Source organism: Cydia fagiglandana, chromosome 13 (assembly GCF_963556715.1).
Source record: "Cydia fagiglandana chromosome 13, ilCydFagi1.1, whole genome shotgun sequence".
NCBI classification, from domain to species: domain Eukaryota; kingdom Metazoa; phylum Arthropoda; class Insecta; order Lepidoptera; family Tortricidae; genus Cydia; species Cydia fagiglandana.
The window spans coordinates 10,509,170-10,524,295 of NC_085944.1; the positions used below are offsets into that span (position 1 = coordinate 10,509,170).

At 38.0% G+C, this 15,126-nt stretch overlaps 1 protein-coding gene across 1 annotated transcript in view; it reads right to left on the reverse strand.

Annotated features, from left to right (window-relative positions):
* The window catches only part of LOC134670261 (UDP-glycosyltransferase UGT5-like), a 225,299-nt gene that overhangs the window by 88,290 nt on the left and 121,883 nt on the right, over nt 1-15,126 (reverse strand). The gene's annotated exons all lie outside the window — the stretch shown is intronic.

Below are 15,126 nucleotides of genomic sequence, written 5' to 3' on the forward strand. Positions count from 1 at the left end.
TCAGACTTATGAATTCGAAATGGGTAGGCCTTGAAATTGCGCCCCTTTGCAGACTACGTACCTACCTACATTGTTTACAAAGCGTGATTGCCTTGTGATGTCTGGCTGATATTATAACAGTTCTTCAGTAGGAAATTCTACGTAGATACATGTACAAAGAAGCATATGACGTATGTTTGGCATGTCCATGTTCAATCTGAAAACGTACGAATATTGTTAAATCGGGATTTAAAGACTTTATTTAAAATATTTCGAGGATATTAAGTTGCACGGAAATCAACGCACATATTTTTTTACACACTATTTTGTGATTCCATTTTTATTTCAGTTAGGTAGGTCTCTTCAAATAAAGTAAACAGAAATAGAAAAATAAATTGCTGGGAACTAAGTACTTGTTGGTTCCAACATTTTACAATTCGTTTATTGTTGGTTTATTTATTTTATATTCCAGATGCCTGGGAGTTAAAATCACCCCTTCCAAAAAGTATTAATGCCAAAACCATGTTTCTGCTTATCTATTAATACTCCAGGAATAATTTCCAAAGCCTGCTTAAACAAACCTCGCCTAACTTTGCAAACAATACAGACCTTCTGTTCAAGTAATAAATGGAAAGATTAAAATAACACTAGCTAAAATTTCTGCAGCGCATTGGCGACATGTACTATTTTGAGCTTGTTGCCTACCTCATTAAGAGTTCGCAATTAAAACTTGGGAATCGGGCCGCGCGAACACTCTGCGAGAATCGTCCAAACGGCTGCGCCAATTTCCTCAGTTTTCGGCAATCAGCAATCAGACTCGGATAATCTTTCATTAGGACACGGATAATTTCCGCGTTTTGAGATTTTAATGTTATTGGTAGGAAACATTTTTGTTTTTATTTGTTTCGTTGGTAATCACAGTCGGGCGAAGATAATTTCGGACCGACTTTGACGAAACAAAGGGTGTCGATAATGAAGATACTTTCAAACTTCGTCATTGCAAAGACTGTGCAGAGTTAGGTTGGTCAACTCTACTATCGAATTAATAATTACTGTAATGTTACTAAACATTATTGTCTAATTATCAGCCAAGCTGCGGCTGTTATTAGGTAGAACATAAATAATAATAATGTAGGTATTTCTATTTATACTAATACTAATTAAAATATTAGCTGCTTACGATTAAATGAGACCGACTTAAAATTAAACTAGTATCAACATTTTTAAAAATTATTTAAAAATAACGCCAGAAATAGACAAACATAATAATCAAGAGTAGGGCTCTGGCTTCATGCATTGCCATCCCCCAACATAGGCACCCTCCTAGAAAAAACGACCCTCACACTCGCTACCAGTCTGCGATTGGGGGTCAAAACTAATGAGCCCCACCGCTGCCGCTGTGGCTCCAATGTTGACGAGCTGGGCCACCACGGCTTATCCTGCCAGAGAAGCGCGGGCCGCATCTCTCGCCATGCCTCCCTGAATGATGTCATCCGGAGGGCGCTTGCTTCCGTTAGCGTGCCGGCCATACTTGAGCCGAACGGTATCGCACGTGACGACGGCAAGCGGCCCGACGGAATGACACTTATTCCGTGGAGGCTGGGGAGGACGCTTGTGTGGGACGCCACCTGCGTCGACACGCTGGCGCCGTCCCACCTACAGGCGACCTCCGTCAGGGCGGGAGCTGCGGCTACAACCGCAGAACAGAACAAGCGGCGCAAATATGCTGTCCTCGGTGAGGGATACATATTTGCGCCATTTGGCGTAGAGACTCTGGGACCGTGGGGGCCTAGCGCAAAAGCCTTATTTAAGGAAATGTCCCAGCGTCTCATCGACACCACAGGTGACCAGAGGGCTGGCAGCTACCTCGGCCAGAGAATAAGCCTGGCCATCCAAAAAGGAAACGCTGCCAGCCTCCTGGGCACCATAACAAACGAAGGCGACCTGGGGAGCATTTTTTATTTATAAGTTCTGTTGAATTTTAGTTTTAATTTTAATGTTGTTTTTATTATCACTTTATTTGTTTAAGAGTAGGTAGGTAGGTACCTTCCTCTGGTAAGATGGAAACACAACCATGAGGCAAAATTTAAGTAACTCTTTGAATGAATTAAGTTGTCGAGCGGATCATGAGCTTCATTAAAAATAACTGGTTTTCAAATCGAACTACCTATTTGTTATCTTTTTTAACTCTCACAGCCAGTAGTCGTTACTTCTTTATGAGATCGGTCTGTTGTCATACCATTTTCTGTGTGGCATATTGGTGTGGCCGTGCATCAATTGCAATCAAATTACACAATCCAATCTCGGAACAGCGCTGATTACGAAACTCCGCAGCACATATCACTGATAAAAAGAGTTACCAGACTTTCATGTTATGCGGAAAAAAACATTAACAAAGTTTGGAAATCAACAAAATTACGTCTCACGTTGACCAGACACGTTACAGTTAATTAGGGTTCCGTACCTCAAAAGAAAAAAAACGGAACCCTTAAAGGAACACTCGTCTCGCGTGTCTGTCTGTCTGTCAGACCGACCATTTATCTAAAATATTGAATAAAAAAATCCAAATTATTTTTTCAATAGGTACTATACAAATATCAAATAAACAAATTTAACTATTTACCTATAGATGACAGGAAAACCTATTAGAAATGTGCAGTAAGCGTGAGTCGAACTTACATTGTCAAAAACTAGGTAATGTACCCTTGGAACGCGAGTCCGACTCGCACTTGACCGGTTTTATTCGAAAAAATGTCGAATACAATTAAGTGTAATACGTGTAACATAGTGATTGACGAAATGTTAGCGTTTATACAAAATAAAATTTCATGTATTGACGAAGATACGCTACTAATTTTGTGTACCTCATCCTTTTCTGAAAAAGACGTTGAAATGTCGAAGATGTTATTATTCGAAGCGCTTCCATCTCAACAGTATACACAGCGGAAAGGTGATGGTAAAATTGAGCGAAATCTTAAAGATATTATTCGCGTCTTTAGAACGACCGACGAAGCCCTACCAGTGTTTGTCGCGCGGGACCTAGACAAATTACCGCCTTTGACTCTGGATCATCTCGACTGCAGCAAAATAGTCAAGGACCTGTCACGGCTTAGAGAAGAAGTAAACACAATGAAATCAACTTTTGTTACCGTAGATACGTTTGAGGATTTAAAGAGCGAATTTAATCAAATGAGAAAATTAAATGTACCGGCGCGATTATCGCTATGTAACGTCAATAACAGAAGAGGAGCATGGTGTATGGACAGTGGCCCAATCGGGTTATCAAATGACCATAACTCGACAATGAATACTGAATCAGATATTACATCTTTGCCTCCAGCTAAAATTACAAATAATAATCAATGTTATTTAAATGTGACTGAGGGTAGGCAGTCTACCGCGCAGACAAATATTTCACTGTCCGTGCCCGAGCCGGCCGTTACGGTAAGCGAGGTGACTCATAGCGCTGAACAGCTGAGCGAGCCGCCGCCGCCGACGGCCCGCGCGCCTACTGATAACGATATCACAACAAATCAATTAGAAGTAAACACTGTAAACATGAATGAGAATAAGGACGAACAAGGATGGCAGACCGTAAGTTACCGTAAAAACAAAGCGAATAATCGCTATAAAGGGCAAATAGGTATAGCAATCGAAACCGGATGTAGTTTTAAGGCAGCGGAGCGTAAAATTCCTATATTTATCACGAATATACACAAAGCTGCTAATGAAAACGATATTACTACGTATATTAGTCAGAAAATAAAAGAGACAGTTATTCTGGAAAAAATTGAAATTAAAAATAAGGAAGCAAATCATAAAGCGTATAAATTTTTCGTTTATGAAAATAAACTACCTATGTTTTTGGATCAAAACATATGGCCGAAAGGCATTATATTTCGAAAATTTGTGAATTTCAAGTACAAAAATCGCTCGGAGGGACCTCTGATGACGGCTAGCAATAAACATGTTTAATATGCTTAATATGCCTAATAAATGTACAATAACCAGTTTTAACTGTAAAAACGTTAAACGCTCTGTTGACAGTATTAAGCAATTATGTCAAATGTCGGATATTATTGGTCTACAGGAAACTTGGTTATACCCGGATGAGATCGCATATCTGAACACCATAGATTACAACTTTTGTTCCACGGGGACCTCGGCGATCGACACTACGGCGGGCATGGTGAGGGGACGCCCGCACGGAGGTGTCGGTATACTCTGGAGGAGCGCGATGTTCACTGATGTGAGTGTGGTTATATGCGGAAATCCTCGTGTGTGTGCAATCAAGGTGGTCACTAGTGATCGACCATTTTTAGTGATTAACGTGTATAGTTGAATCATCGAGAGCGTGGAATTGCATATGTAGTAGTATTGTTTGTTTACAGGCATTCTATATTTGAATTTTCTATTTTCTTGTACTATCAGCATACAAAGAGGTTGTTATATATATATCGAAGAACTAAAAACAAAAATAATGTCAGTGTGAAATTGTCAATATTATTTACGTTGTGCGTATATTTTTAACTCTGATTTGATTGTATTCTAAATTAATTATTGTGTCCGCCCGTACGACTACGAATAATTTTTATATTTAAAAAAAATATGGCTGTGTGTAATTTTGGTCCTATTGAGAGTCAAAGTAAGCAAATAATTATCGATGTCAGGAAGGAGAAATGGATCAAATAACAGACAATTTTATTATCAATACTTGTGACAGCTCAGATGAAGAACATGATAGCGAATAAAAGAAAAAAACAGAGGACTACTACTTATTCCACTTCTTGGGTATGTCATTTTATTAAGTTAAGAGAAAATTATTCTCCTTTTGTTGCAAACGGTACAACCACTACAAATGCAATTCCATCTTCTCGATAATTCAACTATACATGCCAACGGATAATTCGGTAAACCTTCCAGAATTTACGGATTGCCTCAGCGCGGTGAGTGCTATTATTAGTGATAATAACTTAGAATCTGTGTATTTAATGGGAGACTTTAACGCGCACCCTCACGAACCTTTTTATAACGAATTATTAAGTTACTGCTGTGAACAGGACTGGTGCTGTGTTGACATAAATATGTTAGGTGTTTTGTCAGATACTTACACTTATATTAGTGACGCTCACCAATGTAGGCGCTGGTTAGGTCACTTTGTTGTAACGCAATCTGCTTTGCCATCGATTCGAAATGTATATGTTGACTATAGTGTCACGTGGTCTGATCATTTCCCCATAATACTCACGTTTGATTTAAATATATTGACGCCCAGATTAAATAATACTAGCAGTGGTTTTGATCAGTCCATTATGTGGGGGGAAAGAACGGACAAACAGGTCAGTGATTACACCCAAGAATGTCATAATAATTTAAAAAACATTAATTTTCCTGTGGAATTCACAACATGTGCCAGTGATTACTGCAATATATTAAGCCATAAAGAAATTATTAACGCAATGTACTCTAATATAGTGTGTGTCCTTAAAGGAGCCGCTTCCGCAAGTTGGACAGGTAGAAATCTTAAAAATAGGAATAGGCTGGTAGGATGGAACAGACATGTGGGTGAAGCTCACAGGGTGGCCAGAGCGAGATTTCACGAGTGGAATTTGCAGGGAAAGCCTAAATCTGGATACTTCTTTGAGCAGATGTGCGAGAGCCGAAAAATATTCAAGTCAAGGTTGAAATGGTGCCAGGATCACCAGCATCAAATCAAAATGGACTTAATAGCCTCTCATCACTCAAAGAAAGATTTTCGAACATTTTGGAAGGCTACAAATAGTTTGAACTTTCGGTCTGGCCTGCCTGTGTGTGTTAACAGTGAAAGCAACAAAAGGTGCATTTCAAATATTTTTAAAAATCACTTTTTTGTGAAGTCTGCTTTAATCTCGAGGGAAGCAGAGATAAGCAATGCTGAGACAAACATACCATGCCCGGTGATCACTGTCCGGGAGGTGGAGAAAGCTATAAAGTCAATGACTCGTGGCAAATCACCGGGTCATGATTGTCTCAGCATTGAGCATCTCCTGCACGCAGGTCCCCATTTAGCGCGAGTGTTAGCAATGCTGTTTAATCTGTGTGTAACGCATTCTTATCTGCCTGACGACTTAATGCGAACGATAGTTGTACCTATAGTAAAGAATAAAACGGGAGATCTGTCCGATGTAAATAACTATAGGCCGATATCACTCGCAACTGTAATAGCTAAAGTATTTGATAGTGTGCTTAACACACGATTAAACGAGTATGTGGCATTAAATCACAGCCAGTTTGGTTTCAGACAAGGATTATCCACAGAAAATGCAATATTGGCTCTTAAGCACACTATCAAGTATTACGTAAATAGAAATTCCCCTGTATACGCCTGCTTCCTCGACCTATCTAAGGCATTTGACTTGGTTTCCTACAAGATTTTATGGAAGAAACTCGAAGACATTAAACTTCCATCTGGACTAGTCAGCATCTTCAGGTACTGGTATGGAAACCAAGTCAACTGCGTTAGATGGGCAGACATGCTTTCAGACCCGTATAGGTTGGAGTGTGGGGTGAGACAGGGGGGGTTGAGCTCGCCAACTCTATTTAACCTATATATGAATGAGCTCCTGGATGCGCTTAGCGGAATGCATATCGGATGTCATATCGACGATGTCTACGTTAATAATATTAGTTATGCAGACGATATGGTTCTGCTAAGCGCATCGGTTGGTGGCATACGTAGGCTGCTGGAGGTTTGTGAGACATACGCTGAAACTCACGGCTTGAAATACAATGTATTGAAAAGTAAATATATGGTCTTTGAGGTCGGCCGTAGCAGAACAGCCGAAGTAACACCCATCAAACTTAATGGGGCAGTCCTCGAAAGGGTGGACACATTTAAATATCTAGGCCACATCGTTACGGCAGACCTCAAAGACGATAAAGACATAGAGCGAGAACGGAGGGCTCTGTCGGTCCGCGCGAATATGATTGCTCACAAGTTTGCGCGCTGTACCAGGGAGGTGAAAGTGACTCTATTTAGAGCTTACTGCACCTCACTGTATTCGTGCAGTTTGTGGCTCTCATATACGAAGCGGGCCTACGAAGCCCTCCGCGTCCAGTATAATAATGCGTTCCGGGTGATGATGGGGCTGCCGCGCTTCTGTAGCGCATCAGGGATGTTCGCCGAAGCCAGGGTGGATTGCTTCTATGCCACAATCCGCAAGAGGGCCGCATCTCTGGTGCGCCGGACTCGCGCCAGCCCCAACATCATCATGAAGATGATAGGGGACAGGCTGGACTCCCCTTATTTGCTGCGTTGCAGTCGGCTACATGTGCCGTACTCAGCGGATAAGAAAAATATGTAATATGTAGTTCATAGTTTATAAATATAGATGTATATAATATTAATTCGTAGTTTTTAAGTACTGTACTAATACATTATTTTAGAATATTTTTTACTAACCAAGATATGAGTGTAACTTACTTGAAATAAATGATTTATTATTATATTATTATTCATTGTAATAGACATTTTTATCCAATTTATAAAGCTACTGCATTTCAGTAGTAGGTTGCCTGCCTGTTATACACGGAAGCGTAATGGAAGCTACGTTTTATAGCGGCCAGGATTGTGTCATACAACATAAATAAGCAGTCGCCAGTCAGCGGGCTTTTTGCTTTCAACAGGGCACGGACAAAAACCTTCATATGGCCGTGTGTCGTCCTGTGGTATTGCGTTGAATGAAGTTTAAAGTTGAATGGAACACGAGAAAAATGTAAGTGAACACATAATAATTTAATGAGCCTTCATTGAACTGTAAATGAATTGACGTTAATAAGCATTACTTATAAGCACACAAGCTGTTTATTATTTTTGCCTTTTTTTGCATTATGGTATGGAACCCTTCGTGCGCGAGTCCGACTCGCATTTGCCCGGTTTTTTTGGATTTTTTCGATTAATGTGCCTACGATCAAATATAAATAAACCTAAATTCCGACTGGGTCATAAGAAATGTACAGCTCCAACCCAGGCGAATGAATTAAGGTTCCAAGCATTCGCGCCCCGTGTCCTTGTCGTCAATAAATCTTAATAATGAACACTTTTGAAATACCCAGAAGAGTAATTTCAGGAAATGGGCCTGGCCTAATTTTAATGTACTTACTGTGACTGTTAAGCTTGTTTATTGAAGTAGACCACCTATTCACTTATTTTGTAATGAGATATACTTACTTAGAAATAAAGTTAAAAGACTTTAACAAGATTGTAAATAATTACTAAAAAGAGCACCCTGTTTATTGGTGCGAAGTGTAAGTGTCAAGTTTATTATGCTTCCAATGTAGCCCACAAGATGGCAGAACTGTAGTACGGCCCCGACACTATCATGGATACTGACATTACTTTGACGGAATGATGTTTTTAGTGATAGTGTAGGGAGTGTCATGAAGGAATGACGGCAAGTAATGAAGTTTATTTTAATAATTTCCGTCAGTATTGGAGTTATGTCAAAGTAATGATACTAGAAATGACATTATACTGACAGTGAATTGGTTAGAATGATGGAATCAGAAATGACAGAAAGAATGATGGACGATAACGAAGTTATTAAACATTTTTAATATTTTTGAAGAAATGTCAAAATAATGACATTATACTGATAGTGAGTGGAGCGCATCACTCTAATCCCTCATTCCGTCATTTAAAGTACTTTAGAAGAAGGTTTTATACTAACAAGAGTCATTACTGGCATTTAAATCAATAAGTGAAGTATACCTACTCTATTATCATTGCTCTAAAGTTTATTTTCACTTGACTCTTAAGAAAAAAGGAAAACATGCAGAATACGATGCACGAAGAAAATCTCTGTCCCTTTCCATAAGTTTCCATTTTTATTTCAAAAATTAAAAACCTTTTATTTTATGTTGTTTACAACAATTTAATTATATTTTTACTGTGAAACGCGAAAATCTAAATTTAGTTATCTGCCTCTTTATCGTTCGAATATGCAAAAGTGAGGATGATGATGATGAAAAGTGATAGAGAGGTTAGATAACGAAATTTTGTGTTTCGCGGTAGACCCCCAGATTGTGATGGATTGTGGTAGTGGCGCCCCCTACGCAGAGTTTCGAGTAATATTCCCTATTCAGGGAAATATAATAATATTACGCAATACTCTGCGTAGGGGGCGCCTCTAGCACATACTGAGGGCTTACCGCGTAATTACGTTTTCTGCCTCTTTATCACTCTTGCGTATTCGAGTGTTAGAGACTGATAACGAAATTTCGATTTTCGCATTTCGAAGTAGACCCTCTGAATTTGCTAGTGGACCTTACGCCGACTTTTGCGTAATATTCCCTTTTGCGTTTTATTTCGTGCATGGAGTTCAATATATTTTTTAAAATATGGTCAACATCCCTATTTTGTATATTCTGTATATGGCCTTATATAATAACATGTTGTAAGTATGCATCTATCCTATAAGTGAACTCTCTGGTTTATGGCATTATTTATAAACGCGTTACTGGCCTGAATTAGCTATGAATAGTTTTGATCTTCTCGTTTTGGTCTTTATCTCTCATTTTGACTTATGTATTTGTAAGAAGGATAAAACATATTAACTATTTAAATCAGGCCTGTAAAGCTTAAAAAGTTTTATGACTAATTGAGAATGAATAGTTAGTGTTTATGGTTGAATGTTCCATATAAGACTATCCCGTTCGAACTTGCTTTATGACGGACTCTTTTTTTATACCTCCTTACTTCGAACCTCCACAGATATTGTTTTTACTAAACGTCAGGTCAACCACAGAAACCCCGACTAGTTTTAATCAGCAAAATCCTAACCTTTTTTAATAATTAATATAATTATGTACAAGTATTAGTATTTCGGATACCCCAAAAACCTGTGTCTTAAAGTGGGCTATAATGGTTGGTACAAAATAAAACGAAAGAACATGTATATTAAATTACAATGAAACAACACAATAAATTGAATATAAACCAATCCAGTACTTACGGTGCACGGAAATCTCAACGCTACGACTACACATATTTCGTCGGCTAGAAGACTGGCTAACAAACAAGTTGTTGTGTTGCTGTTTGCGAGCGAGAAAATTCGAATATTGGCGAGAACTTTTAAATTTTAGCAGTGTTTTAAGCTGTTATTTTATATTTTATCGCTTTGATTCACTTTACCGGATCCGAGACCGGATCCGGTGAATTTTGCCGGATCCGGTATCTTGAAAAATGTGCCGGATCCGGCCGGATTACCGGATCCGCCGGACCGGATTGCAATCCCTACATATCAGGTACCTTTTTTCTTAACCAAATACGTATACATTCTTACATAACAGAAGAATCCAGTAGGTACAGTCAGCGTCGTATAGTAGGTAGCATCCAAATAGTTCGGTACACCATATAATAGGTATGTATGGCGTACCGAACCATTTGAATAGGTACTTTGGATGCTACCTACTATATGATGCTGATTGTACTTTAAGAATAGTTTGATTCCCGGTTCGTGGTAAGAATAAAAAAAAATTTGGATACATTTTTTAACTACCAATCTTTCACACAGTCGGCGCACGCACGCACGAAAAGGTTGAAACAAATAAATATTCTTTTTAATTAACTATTTCTTTTTCTGCATTTTTCTGGCTCATCGGGCATAGAGTTGCCACAGTACATAGTATAATTACGACAGGTTAGAAATATTTGAATCGATGATTGAATAATGTCTTGGTTTTGTGTTCTTCAAAACGTACACTACAACATAACTAAGAACGGTTAGGAAAATAATAACTTAAAATTCCCCGTGAAAGGTAATGATGAAAATACTGATAGAAATACTGATAAGTGTGTGGGGAGATTTAGGAATGTCATGAGCTGACTGGACCAAACGCTGGAGCGTCATGAAATTTCATGTCATTGCTAATGATAGTGTCGGGGCCGTATAGAGGCCAACACTTACTTTGACGAGAAGTGTCAATGTATAGTTTAGGGGCTATTCTAAAATTATGTCAGTTCAAATTAGGGGGGGGGCTCTGTATAGCATCTATAGTAGCATGACGTAGAAGGAAACGGGGTCATTCGAAGCATAATTTATGGATGATTTTAGGGGGGGGGGGGGTTTAAAAATCTACAAAAATCGATGACGTAATTTATGGACAGCCCCTTATGTTTCCGATTCAGGCCACAAGATGGCAGACCCTCCAACACGCACGGCCCCTATAGGTAAGCTCCCAAATCGCCTCATGTAAATCAAACACATAGTTACATTTAGCATTTCGTAATATCGCTTTGGTAAATGTAACTAGCATGCTACAAAATTAATACGATGTTCACTAAATAGTTTCCCTTATGTAAATTGCGTTCTAATCAATATCAGACGAAATTCGGGGAAGCTTTAAGTGCAGCCTAATTACTAAAGCAGATTAAATTATGCCTTAGTTTCAATTGAGTTCAGTGTAGGCGTTTGTTTAATTAAGGTATAATATATACCTTATTTAATTATAATAGGAAGAGGAACCGACGCGGAATGCGCACGGTACCGCGCTTCTGGAATCCACAGAACGTTATGAGCTATGCCACTTTGCCGAACTCGAACTTAACACTAATCAATGTATGAATCGGGCCTTAGTTCAATACTTAGTACAATTCGGACGACAAAACATAAAATATTAAATACCTGCCCGCTTATACTGAGCACCAAAAATTTAATAGGTAGCAACTTTGACGCTGCCACCTACCTGGTAGGTAATAATACAGTTCCTTCTATTTGAGAGTTCCACAAGCTACTAACATGACTATTCCATTTATATTCGCGACTGCTTTCCCCGATATTCTAATTTTGAATTGTCTGTTGTTCTGTTATTTAACAATGCTTTACCGGTTCCTTGTTTGGTTTTGGGTTCAAATGCTAAAGTTTTGATTGCAAAGAGAACTTTAATTTTAAAACTCTTAGATAGTTTATGCATTGTGTAATTTAGATTTATTATAGTAAATGTACTTACTGAAAAGTACAACAAAGAAGAATCAATTTCGACGATGCATGGGAACCATTTTCCATATAAATTACTGTATTTGCCTAATTGTTTCGCATAATATTACGGGCTCGTAACTAGTAGGTACCTACCTAAATTAATTAGGTCTATATTGATGATGCCCCTTTTGGTAGGTGAAGGTAAACCATAATCCAAGATTAGGTTAGGTACACATTTATGAACATAGGTATTTAGTACACTGAGAGAAAAATCATTAGTAGTTAAACTAAACCAGGAATTAAATAACAGTTATAGACGTTTCACTATTTCTGTAAAGTTTATTTATTTCTACAAACAGCTCAGTAATCCTAAATCTAATATCAACACACAGATAATAGAAATTGCAAGAACTAATAGAAATTGCAAAAGTCAAATTTGTTCCTATTAGTTGACTCTCCTTGTCCCCAGATTAAGTTTATTTTTGTAATTCTAAGTGTGTTTTTGTTATCCTTTTCTCTCAGTGTACTTATTTCAGTTTATACAGTCATATTTAGTAAGAATGTAGTGGTAAATACCTATGGGCCCGATTCGGATTATGAAATAGACATCTATTAGATATCTTTTAGACATCACCAAGATACGATAACGATATGTTTAAGATCTAACCTGTCAAATTTGACATTTGAGTGATTCTGGAGATACTCTTGAACGATTTCCACAGGATATGACTTATAGATCCAATTCTCATCTAATAGATATCTTACTCTAACGTAAAAGTGACATTGGTTGCCCGAATTGCGCTGCAAAAGAGAACTAGTTGATATCTAAACTATAACGTGTCTAGAATGGATCTAGTATATACTTGTCGTCTCTTGTGAACATCTTGAAGTTTCCTGTGATATTAATAATAATAAATAAATAAATAAATGTCTTAACAAAACAACAGTGCATTAACTTATACATACTTAAGCTTATGCAGATTAATTATTCTAATTAACCCTAAGTTCGTTACCATACTAATCACCGAAACCTAAAAGCCACGAATAAAATAAATTTATAACATCATGAACGCTGTCGTTTAGACCGAATAAAATATATGCTAATAGTAGAAGAGCCGGCCGCAAATTTTCTAACCGACTTGATACCACGATGAAATGCACAATGGTTTCCCATAAAAGTGATGCTAAGTCCGAATTCGATAGTCTGCCACGGCGGAACTTGCCGAAAGTACGAAAAAGAAGGCCACTTCCGGTGCGAAAAAAGGGGGCTGATTTAACCCATCTGATACCGAAATAATAGTTATGGCAGCAGTTAGAAATTTACATGTAGACACATAAAAGCGAAGTCTGCCAGTATTTTTTTTGCCGGAAGTGCTTGGCAGACGCTCTCAAAGGTGGCCAACGGGACCCCTAATTTAACCCATCTGATACCACCATGAAACCAATTCCAGTTGGTAGGTATGAACCCTCATGTCAGGAATATATAAGTCTGCCAAGGCTTTTCCTGCCGAAACACCTTGGCAGACGAGATTATGTAAGCAAGGTCGGCATCGGTTACCCTACACTAACCCATCTGATACCACCATGAAACCAATTCCAGTCGGTAGGTACGAACCCCCATTTTAGGAATATATAAGTCTGCCAAGGTTTTTCCTGCCGAAACACCTTGGCAGACGAGATTATAAACAAGATGACCATCGGTTACCGTACACTAACCCATCTGATACCGCCATGAAACCAATTCCAGTCGGTAGGTATGAACCCTCATTTCAGGAATATATAAGTCTGCCAAGGCTTTTCCTGCCGTAACACCATGGCAGACGAGATTATGTAAGCAAGGTCGGCATCGGTTACCCTACACTAACCCATCTGATACCACCATGAAACCAATTCCAGTCGGTAGGTATGAACCCCCATTTTAGAAATATATAAGTCTGCCAAGGTTTTTCCTGCCGAAACACCTTGACAGACGAGATTATGTAAGCAGCATCCACATACGAGGGATCCGTATTTTGGGATTATACAGATTACGGACATCATTAATAGCTGTAAGCTTATTTATTACTTTATGCTTATACATGTTTGTATATAATTATGTTACTAATAAAATATATTTATAATTTATTAAACCTAAACTTAATACGTTGGGAATTCATTACCTGCTTACGGCAGTAGTAGGGATAAGTGGGTGAGTTCTGGCTCACTGAGCCAGGCCAACAGTCCCTCCCCCTTTTTTCCCTTGTTGAGGCCCTGCAACCTTGCCTTGAACCCAAACTAATGTCATTGTAGCTCGAATCTAACCTAATCTATTTTTATTGCTTTTAGAATATTTCAATTATCTACTTTTGCAAAGTTAAAGGTTGAAATCTCTATTTCGCAAAATGGAATTTTAATGTGACTTTAATGTATGTGCAGTCTACTTAGTAATTGGGTTTAAAGATATAAAAACACACATTTTATTTCCTATCCTAAGTATCATATCCTAAGTTTATTCAAATAATATTCTGAACATATATAGTAATTAGACTGGTCATATTTTTCATAAAATCGATTTCGACTGGCAAAGCATATTACTTTTTGGCAACCGGGTTTTTTAACCTAATTAGACCCCGCTGAATTCGAATTTGCCGGTTGCTCGATCGAAATCTTGACCGGAAGTGAGATATTTGACATTAAAGGTCCGTTTTTTTCGTTTTTCGTAAATAACTCTTAAACGGTGGCACATAGCAAAAAATGTTCTATTACATAAGTATTTTGCATAAAATTGCCTACAAGAAAGAATCAGTAGAATTTTTCGCTAGGATCAATATTAAAAGAGATTTTAACGCGGGAAATTTAATTATAATCACTTCTAAGGTCCCGTTTTTTAGGTTTTCGTAAATAACTCATAAACGGTGGCCACTATCAAAAAATGCTGTAAGACGTTAATAATCTACACAAAATTTTGAACGAAAAAGATTCAGTACACTTTTTGCAGGGATCAATATTTAAAAAGATAATAAAGAGGGAAAATTAATTATAATAAATTCTAAGGTTCCTTGTTTTTATCTTTTCGTTAATAATTTGAAAAGTATGACTCATAGCAAAAAAAATCTTATACATAAATAAATAATAAACGTAAAATTTCCTACAAGAAACATGCAGGACACTTTTCGCTAGGATCAATATTTAAAAAGACAAAGCAGCGGGT